Source organism: Vigna unguiculata, chromosome 11 (genome assembly GCF_037176805.1).
Source record: "Vigna unguiculata cultivar grain cowpea cultivar isolate G323 ecotype 2 chromosome 11, ASM3717680v1, whole genome shotgun sequence".
In the NCBI taxonomy this organism is placed as follows: Eukaryota; Viridiplantae; Streptophyta; class Magnoliopsida; order Fabales; family Fabaceae; genus Vigna; species Vigna unguiculata.
Genome location: NC_140802.1, coordinates 19,557,773 through 19,581,557, shown reverse-complemented (window position 1 = coordinate 19,581,557; position 23,785 = coordinate 19,557,773). Strand labels below are relative to the sequence as shown.

The 23,785-nt window shown below is 37.3% G+C and overlaps 1 pseudogene; it reads left to right on the top strand.

Annotated features, from left to right (window-relative positions):
- Positions 1-22,373, top strand: part of LOC146881608 (uncharacterized) — a 58,783-nt pseudogene extending 36,410 nt beyond the window's left edge.
- The last annotated feature ends 1,412 nt before the right edge of the window (positions 22,374-23,785 follow it).

The window sequence follows — 23,785 nt, the reverse complement described above, 5'->3', positions numbered from 1 at the left end:
TCTCTAATGAGTGAGGCTCTTAAGGAACCTTGGGGAATGCAAAGTCTCTTACCTTTGAAAAGATATTGATTGAGAAGGTAAAAGTCTTTGTAAGCCCCTTGGTGGCACTCACTAAGAATGAGGGAGAAATCAACATCCTTTGGATACAATTCCTTAATATGATCAAAACTAAGAAATTTAGTTTCAAGAATGGAAAGGAGGGAATGCCTTCTTGAAAGTGCATCCGCCACAATGTTAGCCTTTCCTTGCTTATGTTTGATCACATATGGGAATTGTTCTAAGAACTCTACCCACCTAGCATGTCTCTTGTTTAACTTGCCATGGCTTTTCAAAAATTTGAGTGACTCATGGTCACTATGTATCACAAACTCCTTTGAAAGAAGATAGTGTTGCCAAGTTTGCAAAGTTCTCACAAGAGCATAAAGCTCTTTGTCATAGGTGGAGTAGTTGATGTGACTCCCCTTGAGTTTCTCACTAAAATAAGCTATGGGGTGCCCTTCTTGGAGAAGCACGGCCCCAATGCCTACATTGGATGCATCACACTCAATTTCAAAAGTTTTGGAGAAGTTAGGGAGGGCTAAGAGTGGTGCATTGATCAATTTTTGTTTTAAAGTTTCAAAAGCCTTTTCTTGATCTTTGCCCCACTTATAGGTCACACCTTTCTTGACCAATTCATTGAGAGGGGCAGCTATGGTGCTAAAGTTTGGCACAAACCTCCTATAGAAACTAGCTAACCCATGGAAAGACCTAAGCTCACTTACATTCTTTGGGGGAGGCCAATCCTTGATTGCCATCACTTTTTCTTGGTCCACATGGACCCCATGTTGATTTATTTTGAAACCTAGGAAGATCACATGATCCATCCCAAACACACAAACAAGACAAACAAGGATTAACATGTTGGTTTAAGTTAATCTAATCTTTGTCAAAGGTCAACTTTGGATCAAAGTCAACAAGTCAACCAAAATAAATCAACTAGAAACCAACTTAGGGAATTCAAACTAAAGTAATGCAAAACAAAGATAAAGGTGATGGAATAGAAGACTCCCCTCTAGACATGCTTCTAGTGATCCTTCTTGATGGAGCTTCTAAGGAGGTGGTCATGCCTTCATCACAATATCACATAATACTTCCTTCACACATTGCCATGTACTGAATTTGATCCATGCTTGATCCAGATGAAAGGTTGCTGGTAACTGTTGTTTCTCCACCAATCTTTGGCTCACAACATTGTTTTCGCTTCCGTAATCGAATGCAACTAAACATGGATGGCCTTCGGTTTAACACTTTGTATAACAAACTTCCTTTCCTATTCCAAATCTAGATAGCCAGGCTTTGAATACCAAATGATGTGAATCCACAGGGTTAGATTCGTTTGACTGATCTATCATTGTTGGAATGCTAACAAGCAAGAAATTTGAGAAATTATTTAAAACGAGAAAATGGAAACATAAAAGAAGATGGAACGGAAATTGATAGACATCACACTTCCAAGAATGGAAGATAAGCCTAAGAGTTGAAACACACAAAGGGATAAAGGACCTTTGATTAAACTCATGGATTCTTGAATCACTGAAGAACTTTGGAGAATCACTCTCACTAAGATAGATGAGATAAAACTCGTTTATTTTCTGAATAAAACTCAACTTGCCTTCGTTGATGAAAATGGTTCAACTTATGTAGGAGCTTTAACCATCAGAGTTACAAAAGACACATAAATTTCAATATCATCCCGCTTAAAGCTATTAATTAATTATCCACTCAAGCTACTAACGATCCGCTACTTAATGGTTGATTGTATCTGAATTTAAGGCTACCAAAAGTCATCCACAAACTCTGACCAAAGGTCCTCTTGATCTTCCAAAGGTTGGTTCTTAAGTTGGCATATGGACCCTTATTTCAACTTGAAGAGAACGCAAAACTAAAGCCCATTAATTGGTTAAACACAAACACAATTTGGTCAGCCGAATTTACAAATCATTGGGCCCTTATTTAAATAAAAGAAACTGCATCAACACGGCGCATTAGTCATCCTCCATTTGACCCATATGCAATTCACATCATACCCTCCTTCTTCGAGAAGATTTGTCCCGAATCTTAAGACACTAGTTTTAATGTATGTTTATTATGATCTTGTGAAGGACTTTTATTTTTTCACAAGTTGAAACTAATTCTCTTCTTCCAGCATCATATTCAACTTGATATTTGTTACTTTCCAACGGTTGCAATCCGTCGATAACATTTTTTGCAACAGTGCCCTACCTTGATATTGAACAATAAATAATTCCATGCATTGTGTTTGACGAATTTGCTTCTTATCGACGGACCAAATGCATAATAAAGCACTATGAACAAGCTTCCTTTCTAAACATGGAAGTTGGTGTGTTTCATTCACATGCTTATCCTTTCGTTCCTCTAAAATGACATCACAAACTGTAGAAGAAAAAACATTGACGAATAAACTTTCTATATTTCCATTTCTTTCTCTTTATTTTCCCTTCCTTCTGCAGGTTATATTACTTCTTTCTATTCTTTCTTTTTCTGTTTTCTCCTTCAGCCTACGTTGATCCTTACTGACTTGTCTCAGTGTCATAAATTTATACTTCTTTTGATGTCCCTCATGCCTCAAATAAAGGGAACGTTCATTAAGATGAAGTGTTTTAAAACGAAGTCATGCCCATCCCAAAAGAAGATGACAAGAGTCCATGGGAGCAATATCACATAATACTTCCTTCACACATTGCCATGTACTGAATTTGATCCATGCTTGATCCAGATGAAAGGTTGCTGGTAACTGTTGTTTCTCCACTAATCTTTGGCTCACAACTTTGTTTTCGCTTCCGTAATCGAATGCAACTAAAGATAGATGGCCTTCGGTTAAACACTTTGTATAACAAACTTCCTCTCCTATTCGAAATCTAGATAGCCAGGCTCTGAATACCAAATGATGTGAATCCACAACGTTCGATTCGTTTGACTGATCCATCATTGTTGGAATGCTAACAAGCATGAAATTTGAGAAATTATTTAAAACGAGAAAATGGAAACATAAAAGAAGATGGAACGGAAATTGATAGACATCACACTTCCAAGAATGCAAGATAAGCCTAAGAGTTGAAACACACAAAGGGATAAAGGACCTTTTATTAAACTCATGGATTCTTGAATCACTGAAGAACTTTGGAGAATCACTCTCACTAAGATAGATGAGATAAAACTCGTTTATTTTCTGAATAAAACTCAGCCTGCCTTCGTTGATGAAAGTGGTTCAACTTATATAGGAGCTTTAACCATCAGAATTACAAAAGACACATAAATTTCAATATCATCCCGCTTAAAGCTATTAATAACTTTCCGCTACTTAATGGTTGATTGTAACTGAATTTAAGGCTACCAAAAGTCATCCACAAACTTTGAGCAAAGGTCCTCTTGATCGTCCAAAGTTTGGTTCTTAAGTTGGCATATGGACCCTTATTTCAACTTGAAGATAAAGCAAAACTAAAGCCCATTAATTGGTTAAACACAAACACAATTTGGTCAGCCGAATTTACAAAGCATTGGGCCCTTATTTAAATTAAAAAAATTGCATCCACACGGCGCATTAGTCATCCTCCATTTGACCCATATGCAATTCACATCATACCCTCCTTCTTCGAGAAGATTTGTCCCGAATCTTAAGACACTAGTTTTAATGTAAGTTTATTATGATCTTGTGAAGGACTTTTATTTTTTCACAAGTTGAAACTAATTCTCTTCTTCAAGGATCAAATTCAACTTGATATTTGTTACTTTCCAACGTTTGCAATCCGTCGATAACATTTTTTGGCAACAGTACCCCACCTTGATATGTAACAATAAATAATTCCATGCATTGTGTTTGACGAATTTGCTTGTTATCGACGGACCAAATGCATAATAAAGCACTATGAACAAGCTTCCTCTCTTGCTTGTGCTTTGGGCCTTCCTTTTTGGCTTGGGAAGAGAAAGAAGGGTGATGCACATCTTGCTTTTGAAGAATTTTTTTGTAGGCAAGTAACACCTTAGTGAAAGCTTGCTCCTTTTGTTTTTCTTCTTTATCTTTTCTTATTATATTTTTATCCTTATTAACTTCTTGAGGTGATAGAGGTAGTAAAGTTGTCTTTTTCCCATTTTTGAAGAAAATGTATTGGTTGGTATGGCCATCATGTAAAGTTTGTTTATCGAATTGCCATGGCCTACCTAGTAAGATATGTGTGACTTCCATGGGAACAACATCACATAGCACCTCATCTTTGTAGCTTCCTATAGAGAAGTTAATTAGGACTTGTTTATTGACATCTATTTCTCCCTCTTTACTTATCCAAGCAAGCTTGTAAGGCTTAGCATGAGGAATGGTCTCTAAGCTAAGCTTTTCCACCAACCTTGTGCTAGCTACATTGGTACTACTTCCTCCATCAATAATTAGAGAGCAAACCCATTTGTTAATTTTGCATCTAGATTGAAAAATGTTTTCTCTTTGAGTTGGCTCAAGCTCACTTTGATCTGGACCTATCATGCGCCTTAATAACATAGGGTCTTTCTCAAAAATTTTAGTTTTACTAGAGGAAGAAGATTCTTTTGAAAGAGAATGGGGAGATGAGTGTTCACTTTCAACATCATTACTCTTCTTTAAGATCATGGTCCTCTTGGTTGGGCAATTTAAAGCAATGTGATTATAACCCAAACATTTAAAACATTTAATGGAACTTGATCTTGAAGAAGTGGAATGGTGAATGTGATCACTTGGAGACTTACTTTTACTTAGTGGTTCTTGATGAGAGTTAGAAGGGAACTTATCATGTTTCTTTTTATCCTTTCCCTTCCATGAGTGACTACAGTAGTGGTTGGGTGAGTAACTCTTCCTTGCCCTTCTTTTTCTTTTCAATTGAATTTCAATCCCAAGGGCAAGTGTCAAAACATTTTCAATAGTGGAGTACTCATACAACTCTACTTGGTCTTGTATGTCTCTCCTAAGACCACTCACAAATCTTTTTATTTTCTCTTTGTTAGTCTCTTTTATTTCAACCCTACGCATTTGAGACTCTAATTCTTTAAAGTACTCACTCACACTCATAGGACCTTGGTGAAGCCTTTGGAGCTTCATAATGAGTTCCTTCCTATAGGAGGGAGGAACAAATCTAGCGCGCATAAGAGTTTTAATGTCCATCCAAGAAGCCACGGGTGGCCCTTGGTCATAATTCTTACAAACTTTATGCCACCAAGTATTGGCATACTCCAAAAATCCTAAAACTACTAGATCAACTTGTGTTTGATCCTTTACATAATTTTCATTGAAAATTTGATCAACTTTAGCTTCCCAATCAAGGAAGACTTTGGGATCACTTCCTCCATAGAACTTAGGAATCTTTGGAGTTTGCTTCTCTTGTGATGGGTTGCGCCTAGAATGCCCTTTTTTCCTAGCCTCTCTTTCTTGCTCTTTAGCTTCAAGCCTTTGAATGTGCTCTTTGATTCTTAGGTCACTTTGCTCCTTGTCTTTTCTTAATTGTTCAAAGGCCTCCTTCCTAGACAACTCCAAATCCCGAAGCAATCTCATCAATCTATTGTTTTTGTTTAGTGTAGGTGCATTTGTTGAACTTGCCATGATTCCTACAACAAAAACACTCAAATCCGAGACAAAATAAATGGATTAGAGGTTAGACAACATGAAAACCGAGACCAAATCCAACCCAAAATGTAACCCAAGTGTTTAGATCACTCTCCCAAAGTAACAAGGCAAGGCTAGCACTCAAAATCCACCAAAGGAGTGAAGCAAACACTTTTAAAAACTTGTTCAAAACCTTTCAAATGCAAGACAAGTGATTCGGCCACAACATCCCAAGAGTTTCAAGAAAAGAAAACTACTAAGACAAAACAAAGAACACCTAGTGACAAGCAAGAAAAGCACAAAAGCAAGGAAAGCTAAACTCTAAAGAAGAAAAGTTTGAGACAAAACTTTTAACAAGACTAAAATAAGAAAAGCACATTTTAAAGACTCTATGGAAAGCACTTGACCAAGCCAAGATTATACCTCAAATTATGCATACACCATGAAAGATCATAACCAAGTCAAAGCATGGAACTAATTTGCCAATATCACCCAAAATCCAAGTATAAATTTTGGTAGCATAACACCTAGTAAAAATGGCCAAATGAATTCACCAAGCATTGTAAAAGCTCTCAGCCAAACTGTTTTTGGTCTTGAAAACACTTTTTCTTTTCAAAACTAGGTACTTCAAATGATGAGAAGGATGTTTTAGGGTGTCTTGAACACTTAGTTCCTTAAAATTAGGTCAAAATCAATTTCAAGGAGCATACAACAACACAAGGCATAGATCTCATGCAATAGTTCAAAAACTTAGAAACAAGAACAAGAAAACTCAAAGAAGTATATGACAAGAGACTCAAGCAAAAGTTAGACACATTTAGAGACTCAACATGACATACACAAAGACACAAACATGTAGCTATCATGCATTTAAACTCATGGATTTGAGGCTCAAAGACTAATCATCCAAAGACATGTTATCCAACCACATTTAGGTGTAAGAAGAGTAACAAAAACAGTAGCAAAAACTGCCCAACATAACCTGAAAAACGTTGATTCGCGGTGATCTCGGCAGCTCTGACCTTTGCTCACTATTTCAATCATAACTCTCTCCACAAAACTCCAAATCCATTGGTTCTTTTTTTTGTTAGAAACTAGACTAACAGAGCTTTCTTTTGACATCAAGAACGTAATTTTTGGACCACTGAGCAGGTGCAGTTTAATCTTTTAAAATCGTGAACAGTTTCTGCCAACATTGTTTTTATGTGGACCATTCAAAGATAGCTACACAAGACAAGGTTAGAACATGAAAACACCATATTCAAGGACAACCAAAGCTCTAGATACCAAATGATGAAGGATTAACTTGTTCCTTTTTAAGATTATTGAATATGGTGTGAGTTGATTAAGAAAGCTAAGCGAAATCCCCACTGGACATTAAGATAGCAAGCTATCTAGATGTGAAGGTTCCTTTCACAAAGCTCAAGAGAAGAAGATGATGGATTAATTCAAAATGAAAAGGAAATAGAAAGAACATAAACCATATAAAACCAAGAACAATTAAAGGAAGAAGAAAACATGAATGGAAAGGAAAGAAATGGTAAAAATGTGAGAAGCACGCCACTACAAGGCTAGGCTAGAAGCCATGGCAACCTTGAAGATGAGTGGATGTGTGCCGCCACTTGCTATGCAAGATAAGGCTTACAAGTTTCACTCCCAAGGGAGGAAACTCTCACAAATGGTTGAGACACAAGAGTGTTTTTACTTCAAAATGTTCAACCCCTTTTACATGTCTAGGAGCACCCCTTATGTAGAAGAGTTTAGGGGCCTCTAAGCAAATAAAAGATACCTAAGGATGTCTCTACAAAAACCTAACCCTAGCTTCTAGAAACTAGGTCAAATAAGGCTACCAAAATGAGAGACAAAAGAGCCAACTATGGTGTGTGCAAGGCTAATTTTGTTCTAGCACAAAAGGAGACAAAGAATGTGTCTCATATGTCTCCAAAAAGTGGCCAAAGTGTGCTAAAAACAAAGGAGACCAAAGGTACATAGGTACACTTGCTTCATGCCTTTTACTTTATGCTTTATGCCTTTGCTTTACTCTCTCCTCCACATCATTTATGCTCCCCAATCACCATGCGCCACCTAGCATTGCTTTCTTACTCCTAATTAACCTACAAAGCAAATAAACATAGATTAGCATGTTGGCTTAAGTCAAGTCAACTATAGTCAACAAGTCAAACCTAGTCAAAGGTCAACAAGTTAACTAAAGTTTATTCAACTAAGTCAACTTAGGGAATCAAAAATAGCAAACACAAATGAAAGGGATGAAGGATTAGTGAACTTCCTTTCTAAACATGCTTAGTCTTCTTAAGCATTTGCCTCCATCCTTGGTTGGGGTCAATCCTTTATCACAAATGCATAATAAAGGACTATGAACAAGCTTCCTTTTTAAACATGCAAGTTGGTGTGTTCCATTCACATGCTTATCCTTTTATTCCAGTAAAATGACATCACAAACTGTAGAAGAAAAAACATTGACGAATAAACTTTCTCTAGTTCCATTTCTTGTTCTTTATTTTCCCTTCCTTCTGCAATTTTTATTACTTCTTTCTATTCTTTCTTTTTCTGTTTTCTCCTTCAGCCTACGTTGATCCTTACTGACTTGTCTTGGTGTCATAAATTTCTACTTCTTTTGATGTCCCTCATGCCTCAAATAAAGGGAACGTTCATGAAGATGGAGTGTTTTAAAACGAAACCATGCCCATCCCAAAAGAAGATGACAAGAGTCCATGGGAGCATTATCACATAATACTTCCTTCACACATTGCCATGTACTGAATTTGATCCATGCTTGATCCAGATGAAAGGTTGCTGGTAACTGTTGTTTCTCCACCAATCTTTGGCTCACAACATTGTTTTCGCTTCCGTAATCGAATGCAACTAAACATGGATGGCCTTCGGTTAAACACTTTGTATAATAAACTTCCTTTCCTATTCCAAATCTAGATAGCCAGGCTCTGAATACCAAATGATGTGAATCCACAGGGTTCGATTCGTTTGACTGATCTATCATTGTTGGAATGCTAACAAGCAAGAAATTTGAGAAATTATTTAAAACGAGAAAATGGAAACATAAAAGGAGATGGAACGGAAATGTATAGACATCACACTTCCAAGAATGGAAGATAAGCCTAAGAGTTGAAACACACAAAGGGATAAAGGACCTTTGATTAAACTCATGGATTCTTGAATCACTGAAGAACTTAGGAGAATCACTCTCACTAAGATAGATGAGATAAAACTCGTTTATTTTCTGAATAAAACTCAGCTTGCCTTCATTGATGAAAATGGTTCAACTTATATAGGAGCTTTAACCATCACAATTACAAAAGACGCATCAATTTCAATATCATCCCGCTTAAAGCTATTAATTAATGATCCACTCAAGCTAATAACGATCCGCTACTTAATCGTTGATTGTAACTGAATTTAAGGCTACCAAAAGTCATCCACAAACTTTGAGCAAAGGTCCTCTTGATCTTCCAAAGGTTGGTTCTTAAGTTGGCATAAGGACCCTTATTTCAACTTGAAGATAAAGCAAAACTAAAGCCCATTAATTGGTTAAACACAAACACAATTTGCTCAGCCGAATTTACAAAGCATTGGGCCCTTATTTAAATAAAAGAAACTGCATCAACACGGCGCATTAGTCATCCTCCATTTGACCCATATGCAATTCACATCATACCCTCCTTCTTCGAGAAGATTTCTCCCGAATCATAAGACACTAGTTTTAAAGTAAGTTTTTATTACGATCTTGTGAAGGAATTTTATTTTTTGGCAAGTTGAAACTAATTCTCTTCTTCCAGGATCAAATTCAACTTGATATTTGTTACTTTCCAATGGTTGCAATCCTTTGATAACATTTCTTGGCAACAGTACCCCACCTTGATATGTAACAATAAATCATTCCATGCGTTGTGTTTGACGAATTTGCTTCTTATCGACGGACCAAATGCATGATAAAGCACTATGAACAAGCTTCCTCTTCAAACATGGAAGTTTGTGTATTTCCTTCACATGCTTATCCTTTTGTTCCTGTAAAATGACATCACAAACTATAGAAGAAAAAACATTGACGAATAAACTTTTTCTAGTTCCATTTCTTTTTCTTTATTTTCCCTTCCTTCTGCAGTTTATATTACTTCTTTCTATTCTTTCTTTTTGTGTTTTCTCCTTCAGCCTACGTTGATCCTTACTGAGTTATCTTGGTGTCATAAACTTCTACTTCTTTTGATGTCCCTCATGCCTCAAATAAAGGGAACGTTCATCAAGATGGAGTGCTTTAAAATGAAGCCATGCCCATCCCAAAAGAAGATGAGAAGAGTGCATGGGAGCAATATCACATAATACTTCTTTCACACATTGCCATGTACTGAATTTGATCCTTGCTTGATCCAGATGAAAGGTTGCTGGTAACTGGAGTTTCTCCACCAAACTTTGGTTCACAACATTGTTTTCGCTTCCGTAATCGAATGCAACTAAACACGGATGGCCTTTGGTTAAACACTTTGTATAATAAACTTCCTTTCCTATTCCAGATCTAGATAGCCAGGCTCTGAATACCAAATGATGTGAATCTACAGGGTTCTATTCGTTTGACTGATCTATCATTGTTAGAATGCTAACAAGCAAGAAATTTGAGAAATTATTTAAAACGAGAAAATGGAAACATAAAAGAAGAAGGAACGGAAATTGATATACATCACACTTCCAAGAATGCAAGATAAGCCTAAGAGTTGAAACACATAAAGGGATAAAGGACCTTTGATTAAACTCATGGATTCTTGAATCACTGAAGAACTTAGGAGAATCACTCTCACTAAGATAGATGAGATAAAACTCGTTTATTTTCTGAATAAAACTCAGCTTGCCTTCATTGATGAAAATGGTTCAACTTATATAGGAGCTTTAACCATCACAATTACAAAAGACGCATAAATTTCAATATCATCCCGCTTAAAGCTTTTAATTAATGATCCACTCAAGCTAATAACGATCCGCTACTTAATGGTTGATTGTAACTGAATTTAAGGCTACCAAAAGTCATCCACAAACTTTGAGCAAAGGTCCTCTTGATCTTCCAAAGGTTGGTTCTTAAGTTGGCATAAGGACCCTTATTTCAACTTGAAGATAAAGCAAAACTAAAGCCCATTAATTGGTTAAACACAAACACAATTTGCTCAGCCGAATTTACAAAGCATTGGGCCCTTATTTAAATAAAAGAAACTGCATCAACACGGCGCATTAGTCATCCTTCATTTGACCCATATGCAATTCACATCAAACCCTCCTTCTTCGAGAAGATTTGTCCCGAATCTTAAGACACTAGTTTTAATGTAAGTTTATTATGATCTTGTGAAGGACTTTTATTTTTTCACAAGTTGAAACTAATTCTCTTCTTCAAGGATCAAATTCAACTTGATATTTGTTACTTTCCAATGGTTGCAATCCGTCGATAACATTTCTTGGCAACAGTACCCCACCTTGATATGTAACAATAAATCATTCCATGCGTTGTGTTTGACGAATTTGCTTCTTATCGACGGACCAAATGCATGATAAAGCACTATGAACAAGCTTCCTCTTCAAACATGGAAGTTTGTGTATTTCCTTCACATGCTTATCCTTTTGTTCCTGTAAAATGACATCACAAACTATAGAAGAAAAAACATTGACGAATAAACTTTTTCTAGTTCCATTTCTTTTTCTTTATTTTCCCTTCCTTCTGCAGTTTATATTACTTCTTTCTATTCTTTCTTTTTGTGTTTTCTCCTTCAGCCTACGTTGATCCTTACTGACTTGTCTTGGTGTCATAAACTTCTACTTCTTTTGATGTCCCTCATGCCTCAAATAAAGGGAACGTTCATCAAGATGGAGTGCTTTAAAATGAAGCCATGCCCATCCCAAAAGAAGATGAGAAGAGTGCATGGGAGCAATATCACATAATACTTCTTTCACACATTGCCATGTACTGAATTTGATCCATGATTGATCCAGATGAAAGGTTGCTGGTAACTGGAGTTTCTCCACCAAACTTTGGTTCACAACATTGTTTTCGCTTCCGTAATCGAATGCAACTAAACACGGATGGCCTTTGGTTAAACACTTTGTATAATAAACTTCCTTTCCTATTCCAGATCTAGATAGCCAGGCTCTGAATACCAAATGATGTGAATCTACAGGGTTCGATTCGTTTGACTGATCTATCATTGTTGGAATGCTAACAAGCAAGAAATTTGAGAAATTATTTAAAATGAGAAAATGGAAACATAAAAGAAGAAGGAACGGAAATTGATATACATAACACTTCCAAGAATGCAAGATAAGCCTAAGAGTTGAAACACATAAAGGGATAAAGGACCTTTGATTAAACTCATGGATTCTTGAATCACTGAAGAACTTAGGAGAATCACTCTCACTAAGATAGATGAGATAAAACTCGTTTATTTTCTGAATAAAACTCAGCTTGCCTTCATTGATGAAAATGGTTCAACTTATATAGGAGCTTTAACCATCACAATTACAAAAGACGCATAAATTTCAATATCATCCCGCTTAAAGCTATTAATTAATGATCCACTCAAGCTAATAACGATCCGCTACTTAATGGTTGATTGTAACTGAATTTAAGGCTACCAAAAGTCATCCACAAACTTTGAGCAAAGGTCCTCTTGATCTTCCAAAGGTTGGTTCTTAAGTTGGCATAAGGACCCTTATTTCAACTTGAAGATAAAGCAAAACTAAAGCCCATTAATTGGTTAAACACAAACACAATTTGCTCAGCCGAATTTACAAAGCATTGGGCCCTTATTTAAATAAAAGAAACTGCATCAACACGGCGCATTAGTCATCCTCCATTTGACCCATATGCAATTCACATCATACCCTCCTTCTTCGAGAAGATTTCTCCCGAATCTTAAGGCACTAGTTTTAAAGTAAGTTTTTATTACGATCTTGTGAAGGAATTTTATTTTTTGGCAAGTTGAAACTAATTCTCTTCTTCCAGGATCAAATTCAACTTGATATTTGTACTTTCCAATGGTTGCAATCCTTTGATAACATTTCTTGGCAACAGTACCCCACCTTGATATGTAACAATAAATCATTCCATGCGTTGTGTTTGACGAATTTGGTTCTTATCGACGGACCAAATGCATGATTAAGCACTATGAACAAGCTTCCTTTTCAAACATGGAAGTTCGTGTATTTCCCTCACATGCTTATCCTTTTGTTCCTGTAAAATGACATCACAAACTGTAGAAGAAAAAACATTGACGAATAAACTTTCTCTAGTTCCATTTCTTTTTCTTTATTTTCCCTTCCTTCTACAGTTTCTATTACTTCTTTTTCTATTCTTTCTTTTTCTGTTTTCTCCTTCAGCCTACGTTGATCCTTACTGACTTGTCTTGCTGTCATAAACTTCTACTTCTTTTGATGTCCCTCATGCCTCAAATTCAGGGAACGTTCATCAAGATGGAGTGTTTTAAAGTGAAGCCATGCCCATCCCAAAAGAAGATGACAGGATTCCATGGGAGCAATATAAGATAATACTTCTTTCACACATTGCCATGTACTGAATTTAATCCATGCTTGACCCAGATGAAAGGTTGCTGGTAACTGGAGTTTCTCCACCAAACTTTGGTTCACAGCATTGTTTTCGCTTCCGTAATCGAATGCAACTAAACATGGATGGCCTTCGGTTAAACACTTTGTGTAATAAACTTCCTTTCCTATTCCAAATCTTGATGGGCAGGCTGTGAATACCAAATGATGTGAATCCACAGTGTTCGATTCGTTTGACTGATCTATCATTGTTGGAATGCTAACAAGGAAGAAATTTGAGAAATTATTTAAAACGAGCAAATGAAAACATAAAAGAAGATGGAACGAAAATTGATAGACATCACACTTCCAAGAATGGAAGATAAGCCTAAGAGTTGAAACACACAAAGGGATAAAGGACCTTTGATTAAACTCATGGATTCTTGAATCACTCACGAACTTAAGAGAATCACTCTCACTAAGATAGATGAGATAAAACTCGTTTATTTTCTGACTAAAACTCATCTTGCCTTCATTGATGAAAATGGTTCAACTTATATAGGAGCTTTACCCATCAGAATTACAAAAGACACATAAATTTCAATATCATCCCGCTTAAAGCTATTAATTAATGATCCACTCAAGCTAGTAATGATCCGCTACTTAATGGTTGATTGTAACTGAATTTAAGGCTACCAAAAGTCATCCACAAACTCTGAGCAAAGGTGCTCTTGATCTTCCAAAGGTTGGCTCTTAAGTTGGCATATGGACCCTTATTTCAACTTGAAGATAAGGCAAAACTAAAGCTCATTAATTGGTTAAGCACAAACACAGTTTGGTCAGCCAATTTTACAAAGCATTGGGCCCTTGTTTAAATAAAAGAAACTGCATCGACACGGCGCATTAGTCATCCTCCATTTGACCCATATGCAATTCACATCATACCCTCCTTCTTCGAGAAGATTTGTCCCGAATCTTAAGACACTAGTTTTAAAGTAAGTTTTTATTATGATCTTGTGAAGGAATTTTATTTTTTCACAAGTTGAAACTAATTCTCTTCTTCCAGGATCAAATTCAACTTGATATTTGTTACTTTCCAATGGTTGCAATCCGTCGATAACATTTCTTGGCAACAGTACCCCACCTTGATATGTAACAATAAATCATTCCATGCGTTGTGTTTGACGAATTTGCTTCTTATCGACGAACCAAATGCATGATAAACCGCTATGAACAAGCTTCCTTTTCAAACATGGAAGTTCGTGTATTTCCTTCACATGCTTATCCTTTTGTTCCTGTAAAATGACATCACAAATAGTAGAAGAAAAAACATTGACGAATAAACTTTCTCTAGTTCCATTTCTTTTTCTTTATTTTCGCTTCCTTCTGCAGTTTCTATTACTTCTTTTTCTATTCTTTCTTTTTCTGTTTTCTCCTTCAGCCTACGTTGATCCTTACTGACTTGTCTTGCTGTCATAAACTTCTACTTCTTTTGATGTCCCTCATGCCTCAAATAAAGGGAACGTTCATCAAGATGGAGTGTTTTAAAATGAAGCCATGACCATCCCAAAAGAAGATGACAAGAGTCCATGGGAGCAATATCACATAATACTTCTTTTACACGTTGCCGTGTACTGAATTTGATCCATGCTTGATCCAGATGAAAGGTTGCTCGAGTTTCTCCCCCAAACTTTGGTTCAGAACATTGCTTTCGCTTCCGTAATCGAATGCAACTAAACATGGAAGGCTTTCGGTTAAACACTTTGTATGATAAACTTCCTTTCCTATTCCAAATCTAGATGGCCAGGCTGTGAATACCAAATGATGTGAATCCACAGCGTTCGATTCGTTTGACTGATCTATCATTGTTGGAATGCTAACAAGCAAGAAATTTGAGAAATTATTTAAAACGAGCAAGTGAAAACATAAAAGAAGATGGAACGAAAATTGATAGACATCACACTTCCAAGAATGGAAGATAAGCCTAAGAGTTGAAACACACAAAGGGATAAAGGACCTTTGATTAAACTCATGGATTCTTGAATCACTCAAGAACTTAGGAGAATCACTCTCACTAAGATAGATGAGATAAAACTCGTTTATTTTCTGAATAAAACTCATCTTGCCTTCATTGATGAAAATGGTTCAACTTATATAGGTGCTTTACCCATCAGAATTACAAAAGACACATAAATTTCAATATCATCCCGCTTAACGCTATTAATTAATGATCCACTCAAGCTAATAATGATCCGCTACTTAATTGTTGATTGTAACTGAATTTAAGGCTACCAAAAGTCATCCACAAACTTTGAGCAAAGGTCCTCTTGATCTTCCAAAGGTTGGCTCTTAAGTTGGCATATGGACCCTTATTTCAACTTGAAGATAAAGCAAAACTAAAGCCCATTAATTGGTTAAGCACAAACGCAATTTGGTCAGCCAATTTTACAAAGCAATGACCCTTGTTTAAATAAAAGAAACTGCATCAACACGGCGCATTAGTCATCCTCCATTTGACCATATGCAATTCACATCATACCCTCCTTCTTTGACAAGATTTGTCCCGAATCTTAAGACACTAGTTTTAAAGTAAGTTTTTATTACGATCTTGTGAAGGAATTTTATTTTTTCACTAGTTGAAACTAATTCTCTTCTTCCAGGATCAAATTCAACTTGATATTTGTTACTTTCCAATGGTTGCCATCCGTCGATAACATTTCTTGGCAACAGTACCCCACCTTGATATGTAATAATAAATAATTCCATGCGTTGCGTTTGACGAATTTTCTTCTTATCGACGGACCAAATGCATGATAAAGCACTATGAACAAGATTCCTTTTCAAACATGGAAGTTCGTGTATTTCCCTCACATGCTTATCCTTTTGTTCCTGTAAAATGACATCACAAACTGTAGAAGAAAAAACATTGACGAATAAACTTTCTCTAGTTCCATTTCTTTTTCTTTATTTTCCCTTCCTTCTACAGTTTCTATTACTTCTTTTTCTATTCTTTCTTTTTCTGTTTTCTCCTTCAGCCTACGTTGATCCTTACTGACTTGTCTTGGTGTCATAAACTTCTACTTCTTTTGATGTCCCCCATGCCTCAAATTAAGGGAACGTTCATCAAGATGGAGTGTTTTAAAGTGAAGCCATGCCCATCCGAAAAGAAGATGACAAGATTCCATGGGAGTAGTATCACATAATACTTCTTTCACACATTGCCATGTACTGAATTTGATCCATGCTTGACCCAGATGAAAGGTTGCTGGTAACTGGAGTTTCTCCACCAAACTTTGGTTCACAACATTGTTTTCGCTTCCGTAATCGAATGCAACTAAATATGGATGGCCTTCGGTTAAACACTTTGTGTAATAAACTTCCTTTCCTATTCCAAATCTTGATGGCCAGGCTGTGAGTACCAAATGATGTGAATCCACAATGTTCGTTTCGTTTGACTGATCTATCATTGTTGGAATGCTAACAAGCAAGAAATTTGAGAAATTATTTAAAATGAGAAAATGGAAACATAAAAGAAGATGGAATGAAAATTGATAGATGATGAGTTCAAATTTTTGCCCTCATTTAATATTTAAATTTGGGGATTTAATTGAATTTTCTGTGCTTAAAGATTGATTTAATTAGGATTTGTGATTATTGGATTTATTGAGTAAGTTTGGTAAAAGTGGCGTAAAAATTGATTTTAGTTGCATAAAATATTATTGGATATTCTAACGTTTGTTGATGCAGCTGGAATTTATTTTTGGTCAATTAATAGTGTGATTTTAAAATATTCAAAGTTACAAAATAAGTCCAAAATCAAGAAATTCTGAAAAAGAATAAATCAGGAGCTAAATGCACCCCCAGATTTTATTTGCACACTCCTACAAAGTGGACCACCAAAAACCTGTTCTGCACCCCCAGTTTTCACTAAGTTGCACCCCTCCTACCACTTAAACTCCACTCAACCAGATCATGCCATGTGGCAATCCTCACCTTTTAAAATTAGCCAACCATAAGCTGCCACGTGTCATAATCCTCCACTCACCAAATTGACCACTCAGATCTTGCCACGTCATCATCTCCTCCATCTCACACATGAAACCCTAACCCTAATTTCCCTTCCACCCTCCACACAGCCGCCGCCGCCAACCTCGCGGGCCACCACAGCCCCTTCCACCGTCAACTCGCCGGAAATTGCAGAACCACCGCGACGCAGCACCTCCATTTTCTCTCCATCATCTTCTTCGTTCACGCATCCATCAAAGCACGAGTTCTTCCATCTTCTCGCCACCACCACGACGCACCATCTCCACACAGAACTGCAGCAGTTCCGGCCACCACGAACAGCAACGCCATCTTCTTCTCGCGTCCAGCAGCTCCGCGCGCCACCATCATCTTCCTCCATTCGCGCCACCGTTTCCGACAACCATGGCAGCAGCTTAACGCCTCTCCACCTGCAACAGATCGCGCAAGCTCCACCACACCACCACCGCGAGTTCTTCTTCCCGCGAGCGCGTCAGCCACCGTGACACCGTTCCATCACCACCGCAACTCCGTTCCAGCAGTTCTGCGCAGCCACCACGCCGGAAATCTGGCCACCACGCCGTCAGCCGCGCCGTCACGAGGGAGGGAGAGGAGTGTGAGAGCAAACCCTAATTTCTGGAGAGAGAATCTGCACTGCCACGTGTCATCCTCTCAATGTACACTGAATAGTCAAAGTTTGTCAAATCTGGTCAACTGGTCAAAGTCAACAGTCAACTCTGGTCAAAACTGCGAATATGGCTAAATGAGAGGGGCAGAATTGTAAATTGGGCAGGAATTAAGTTGCTAATTAATTAAATAAAAATAAAAGATTTTAGCAACTGACAGATAAAGCCCAAAGTCCAGTTGAAGCCTATATAAAGAGACTTAAGGGAGCAGAAGCAAGACTGATACATTGAAAAAGGCGCTTACCACCACTCCTATCATCCAGCCACCTGACTGGACATTACCGTTCGAGTTGATGTGTGATGCATCAAACTTTGCAGTAGGAGCGGTGCTTGCACAAAAAGATGGGAAGCTATCTCATGTGATATATTATGCTTCCAGAACATTGGATACAGCGCAGGCTAACTACACCACGACTGAGAAGGAATTATTGGCTGTTGTGTTTGCCTTGGACAAATTCAGACCGTATATACTTGGTTCCAAGGTAATTGTTTATACTGATCATGCAGCATTAAAATTCCTTCTGCAGAAAGCAGATTCGAAACCAAGGTTGATCAGATGGATGCTACTGCTCCAAGAGTTTGACATTGAGATTCTAGACAGAAGTGGAGCACATAACTTAGTAGCTGATCATCTTAGCAGGATTGAAAATGGAGAGGATAACATTCCTATTAAGGATGACTTTCCTGATGAAGTCCTCCTAGCATTGACTGTTGTGAAAGGTATGTTTCCTGAACCTTGGTTTGCTGATATTGTTAACTATTTGGTTGTTTCTGCTATTCCTCCTTCCTTCTCCAAATATGAAAGAATCAAGCTAAAAAGTGAGGCAAAATACTACATTTGGGAAGACCCAATCTTATGGCGCATTGGTAGTGACCAACTCATAAGGAGGTGTGTTCCAGATATCGAGATACCTCATGTGCTTGAGTTCTGCCATTCGTCTCCTTTTGGTGGACATTATGGCACACAAAGAACAGGTAGGAAGGTGTTGGATTGTGGATTATATTGGCCTACTATTTTTAAAGATGCACAGAGGGTATATGAAAATTGTGAGCAGTGCCAAAGGGCAGCCAGATCCATTACAAGAAGGGATGAAATGCCTCAACAACCCATGCTATATTGTGAGGTATTTGATATTTGGGGTATTGATTTTATGGGTCCTTTTCCTCCTTCTTTTGGGTTTTCTTATATTTTGCTTGCTGTAGACTATGTCTCCAAATGGGTGGAAGCCATAGCTACAAGAACTAATGATTCTCGAGTTGTTATGAGTTTTGTCAGGTCTAACATTTTCTGCAGATTTGGGATACCACGAGCCATCATCAGTGACCAGGGGACTCATTTCTGTAATAGGGTACTTGAGAACATGTTGAAGAAGTATGGGGTGACACATCGCATTGCTACACCATATCACCCCCAAACCAATGGACAAGCAGAGATCTCTAACAGAGAGATTAAAAAGATACTAGAGAAAGTAGTGAAGCCTAGTCGAAAGGATTGGGCCACAAGATTGGATGAAGCACTTTGGGCACACAGGACAGCCTACAAAACACCTATAGGTATGTCACCTTTCAGGGTGGTTTTTGGAAAGGCTTGTCATCTACCTGTGGAGATTGAACATCGGGCCTATTGGGCCGTGAAAGCATGCAACTTGGATTTGGAAGAAGCAGGAAATGAGCGAAAACTTCAGTTGCAAGAACTAGAGGAGATTAGGCTTGCAGCCTATGAAAATTCAAAGTTCTACAAAGAGAAAACCAAGAAGTTCCATGACCAAAAGCTTGTGGCTAGAAAGGATTTCAAGGTAGGCCAGAAGGTGTTACTATACAAATCCAAGCTTGGTCACATGAGTGGTAAGTTGCGTTCTACTTGGGAAGGACCATACATTGTTACAGAAGTCTTCCCTTATGGAGCAGTGGAGATCAAGGAAGAATCCTCAGCAAGAACTTTTAAAGTTAATGGGCATCGTCTTCGGATATTCAATGAAAATCAAGATATGTTGAACAAGACGATGGATGGGATGAACTTGACTTCTCCCTCATACCTTCCACCTTGAGGAGGTAAGTACACTTCATACTTTTTCTTTGCATTTTATACATATTGAATACATTGAGGACAATGCATGGATAAAGTGTGGGGGTGTGGGGAGATTTCCCCCTTTTCTATTTTTGTTTTCTATTTGTTTTGTTTTTTCTTTTCTAATTTTGTTTTCTGTTTGTTTTTATTTAAAAAAAAAAGGTTTTTTCTTTCAATAAAACATATTGACATTGGATTTTTGGATTTGATTTACTAATTGGAACGGTCATAATTCTGGGAAAATAAGAGTCATGTGCTATGAATGGATTGTTTCTGTGATTTACTGATTGAGTTGATTTGAGAGTTTCTGGAATAAATCTTTTGTGAAAGAGTTTTTGACCTTGTGAGTTTTGAGCTTTATTGTAAGGATGAACTACTGTGTGTCATTCCTATTTTTCTTGTGTGATTTGCTCATGTCTTGTTAGTACTCAAATGTTTAGCTTGATTCTGTTGTTTTGCATCTTAGGTGAACATGCATGATTTGATATGACTGAGGCATTTCTTGTTTTTAGCTACTTGGCCAAATAAGCTAACCATAACATTGATCCATTGGTAGCCCCTTGAGCTTAAACCTCTTTTTCTTGTTTTGAGCATACTGTTAAACCTTAAAAAGAAAAAGACCATGTTTTTCCTTACCTTAGGGAGAAAGAAGGAGCTAGTGGATTATGTTGAGATTGGTTGAGGAATAAAGTGTGGGGGTGAGTATTTCCCCCACAAAGTTGTAAAAATGGCAAAAAGGAAAATAATTGTTGATGACAGAGTGTTGAAATGAAAAATGATTGCTGTCTCAAAAAGAGAAACAAAGGATAAAAGAGAAAAAAAAAAGAGAAGAAGAAGTAAAGATTGTTTTTGAAACTGTGCTCCATAACTCTTTCTTCCTTACTATTTCAAAAACACACAAATCCTAAAGTTTTTCCTACCTTTGCCTTGGCCTCATTATAACTTTGAAAAGTCCTCATGATTTTTGAATGCATGTTTTCTGAAAGCTGTGAATATTAGAGTCTTGCTAAGCATTGAGAGTGTTTACTTGCATGGGTATTTTGAGTGAAAACACAAGCCAAAACACTTGAGAGAATTTTGGTGAGAAAATATACATTTGACTTGAGTGTTTCTCTTTCATAGTTGATTATCTTGTAAACTCAAAAGATTAACTCATGTGTGAAAAACAGAATTTTATCCATTTGTTTGTGCATGACAACATGATTTCTAGAAGTTTGATCTGTTTCCATTGGTATTCATTTCTTTAATCCACTGAAAATATGGAATAAAAGACCTCAGAATAAAGTTTTGAAATTGTTCAATTTTGCCCAGGAGTGCAAAAGGATAAGTGTGGGTGTGTGATGAGTTCAAATTTTTGCCCTCATTTAATATTTAAATTTGGGGATTTAATTGAATTTTCTGTGCTTAAAGATTGATTTAATTAGGATTTGTGATTATTGGATTTATTGAGTAAGTTTGGTAAAAGTGGCGTAAAAATTGATTTTAGTTGCATAAAATATTATTGGATATTCTAACGTTTGTTGATGCAGCTGGAATTTATTTTTGGTCAATTAATAGTGTGATTTTAAAATATTCAAAGTTACAAAATAAGTCCAAAATCAAGAAATTCTGAAAAAGAATAAATCAGGAGCTAAATGCACCCCTAGATTTTATTTGCACACTCCTACAAAGTGGACCACCAAAAACCTGTTCTGCACCCCCAGTTTTCACTAAGTTGCACCCCTCCTACCACTTAAACTCCACTCAACCAGATCATGCCATGTGGCAATCCTCACCTTTTAAAATTAGCCAACCATAAGCTGCCACGTGTCATAATCCTCCACTCACCAAATTGACCACTCAGATCTTGCCACGTCATCATCTCCTCCATCTCACACATGAAACCCTAACCCTAATTTCCCTTCCACCCTCCACACAGCCGCCGCCGCCAACCTCGCGGGCCACCACAGCCCCTTCCACCGTCAACTCGCCGGAAATTGCAGAACCACCGCGACGCAGCACCTCCATTTTCTCTCCATCATCTTCTTCGTTCACGCATCCATCAAAGCACGAGTTCTTCCATCTTCTCGCCACCACCACGACGCACCATCTCCACACAGAACTGCAGCAGTTCCGGCCACCACGAACAGCAACACCATCTTCTTCTCGCGTCCAGCAGCTCCGCGCGCCACCATCATCTTCCTCCATTCGCGCCACCGTTTCCGACAACCATGGCAGCAGCTTAACGCCTCTCCACCTGCAACAGATCGCGCAAGCTCCACCACACCACCACCGCGAGTTCTTCTTCCTGCGAGCGCGTCAGCCACCGCGACACCGTTCCATCACCACCGCAACTCCGTTCCAGCAGTTCTGCGCAACCACCACGCCAGAAATCTGGCCACCACGCCGTCAGCCGCGCCGTCACGAGGGAGGGAGAGGAGTGTGAGAGCAAACCCTAATTTCTGGAGAGAGAATCTGCACTGCCACGTGTCATCCTCTCAATGTACACTGAATAGTCAAAGTTTGTCAAATCTGGTCAACTGGTCAAAGTCAACAGTCAACTCTGGTCAAAACTGCGAATATGGCTAAATGAGAGGGGCAGAATTGTAAATTGGGCAGGAATTAAGTTGCTAATTAATTAAATAAAAATAAAAGATTTTAGCAACTGACAGATAAAGCCCAAAGTCCAGTTGAAGCCTATATAAAGAGACTTAAGGGAGCAGAAGCAAGACTGATAATTTACAACTTACAGCTTAGACACTTAGAACTCTCTGGTTTTGGCAGATACCGTCTCCACCACATCTCTCATTCTTTCTTTTATTTTCTTTCTTTCATATCATCATGTATTCCATCAATGTCATGGAGGGCTAAGCTTTTAGGGTTGATTCCACTGTAATTTCTTAACTGGATTCTGAGGTTAGATGAATTTATATGTTTTGTTATTTTGATTATTGTTGTGGTTTTTGTTTATCTATGTCTTTTGCTTCTTAATTGAATAGAAAATAATGATTTTAAATCTACATGCATGCTAATCATATGAGTTAAAAGGTTTTTAAATTAAATTGAGACTTTACTTTGATTTTGTTTAGAAACTTTCATTTGATTAAATAAGTTTTTGCCAATAATTGAGACTTTAATTTAATTAGAGGTAATTACTTTAACTAAAATTAGTCAAGACTTTACTTTGATTAATTAAGTTTTCTATTTGGTAAAGAAACAAAGGAATAGACATGATTAGCCATAGTAAAATTAATTGAGACTGTACTTTGATTAAATTTACTATGGACAATCTAACAATTCTCACTTTTAATTGAGATTGTACTTTGATTAAAAGTGAGGATGCCAACAAATGAATTGAGTCTTTACATTGATCTATTTGTAAATCAACAACAATAATTAATTTAACAATAATCTCTAGATAACCAATGAAGAATCTTATTTAGAAAAAGTAGTGGAATTGACCTATTTACTATTACTGTGTTTACAATCTTCCGTGTCATTTTCTTTGCATATCAAAACCCCCTTATTTTTATAGTTGCTAGATTTAAATTGCATTTTTGAGAATCAGATATTTGAGATCAATTCCGTATTCGTTGTGAGACGACTCAGGGTTATCTTAACCCTAACTATTTTCTTCACTACAAACTGGCAATACTGAAGTTGCTAAAGTAGTGGTAATTTGATCGCCTAACGACAGCGATATCAATAGACATCACACTTCCAAGAATGGAAGATAAGCCTAAGAGTTGAAACACACAAAGGGATAAAGGACCTTTGATTAAAGTCATGGATTCTTGAATCACTCAAGAACTTAGGAGAATCACTCTCACTAAGATAGATGAGATAAAACTCGTTTAT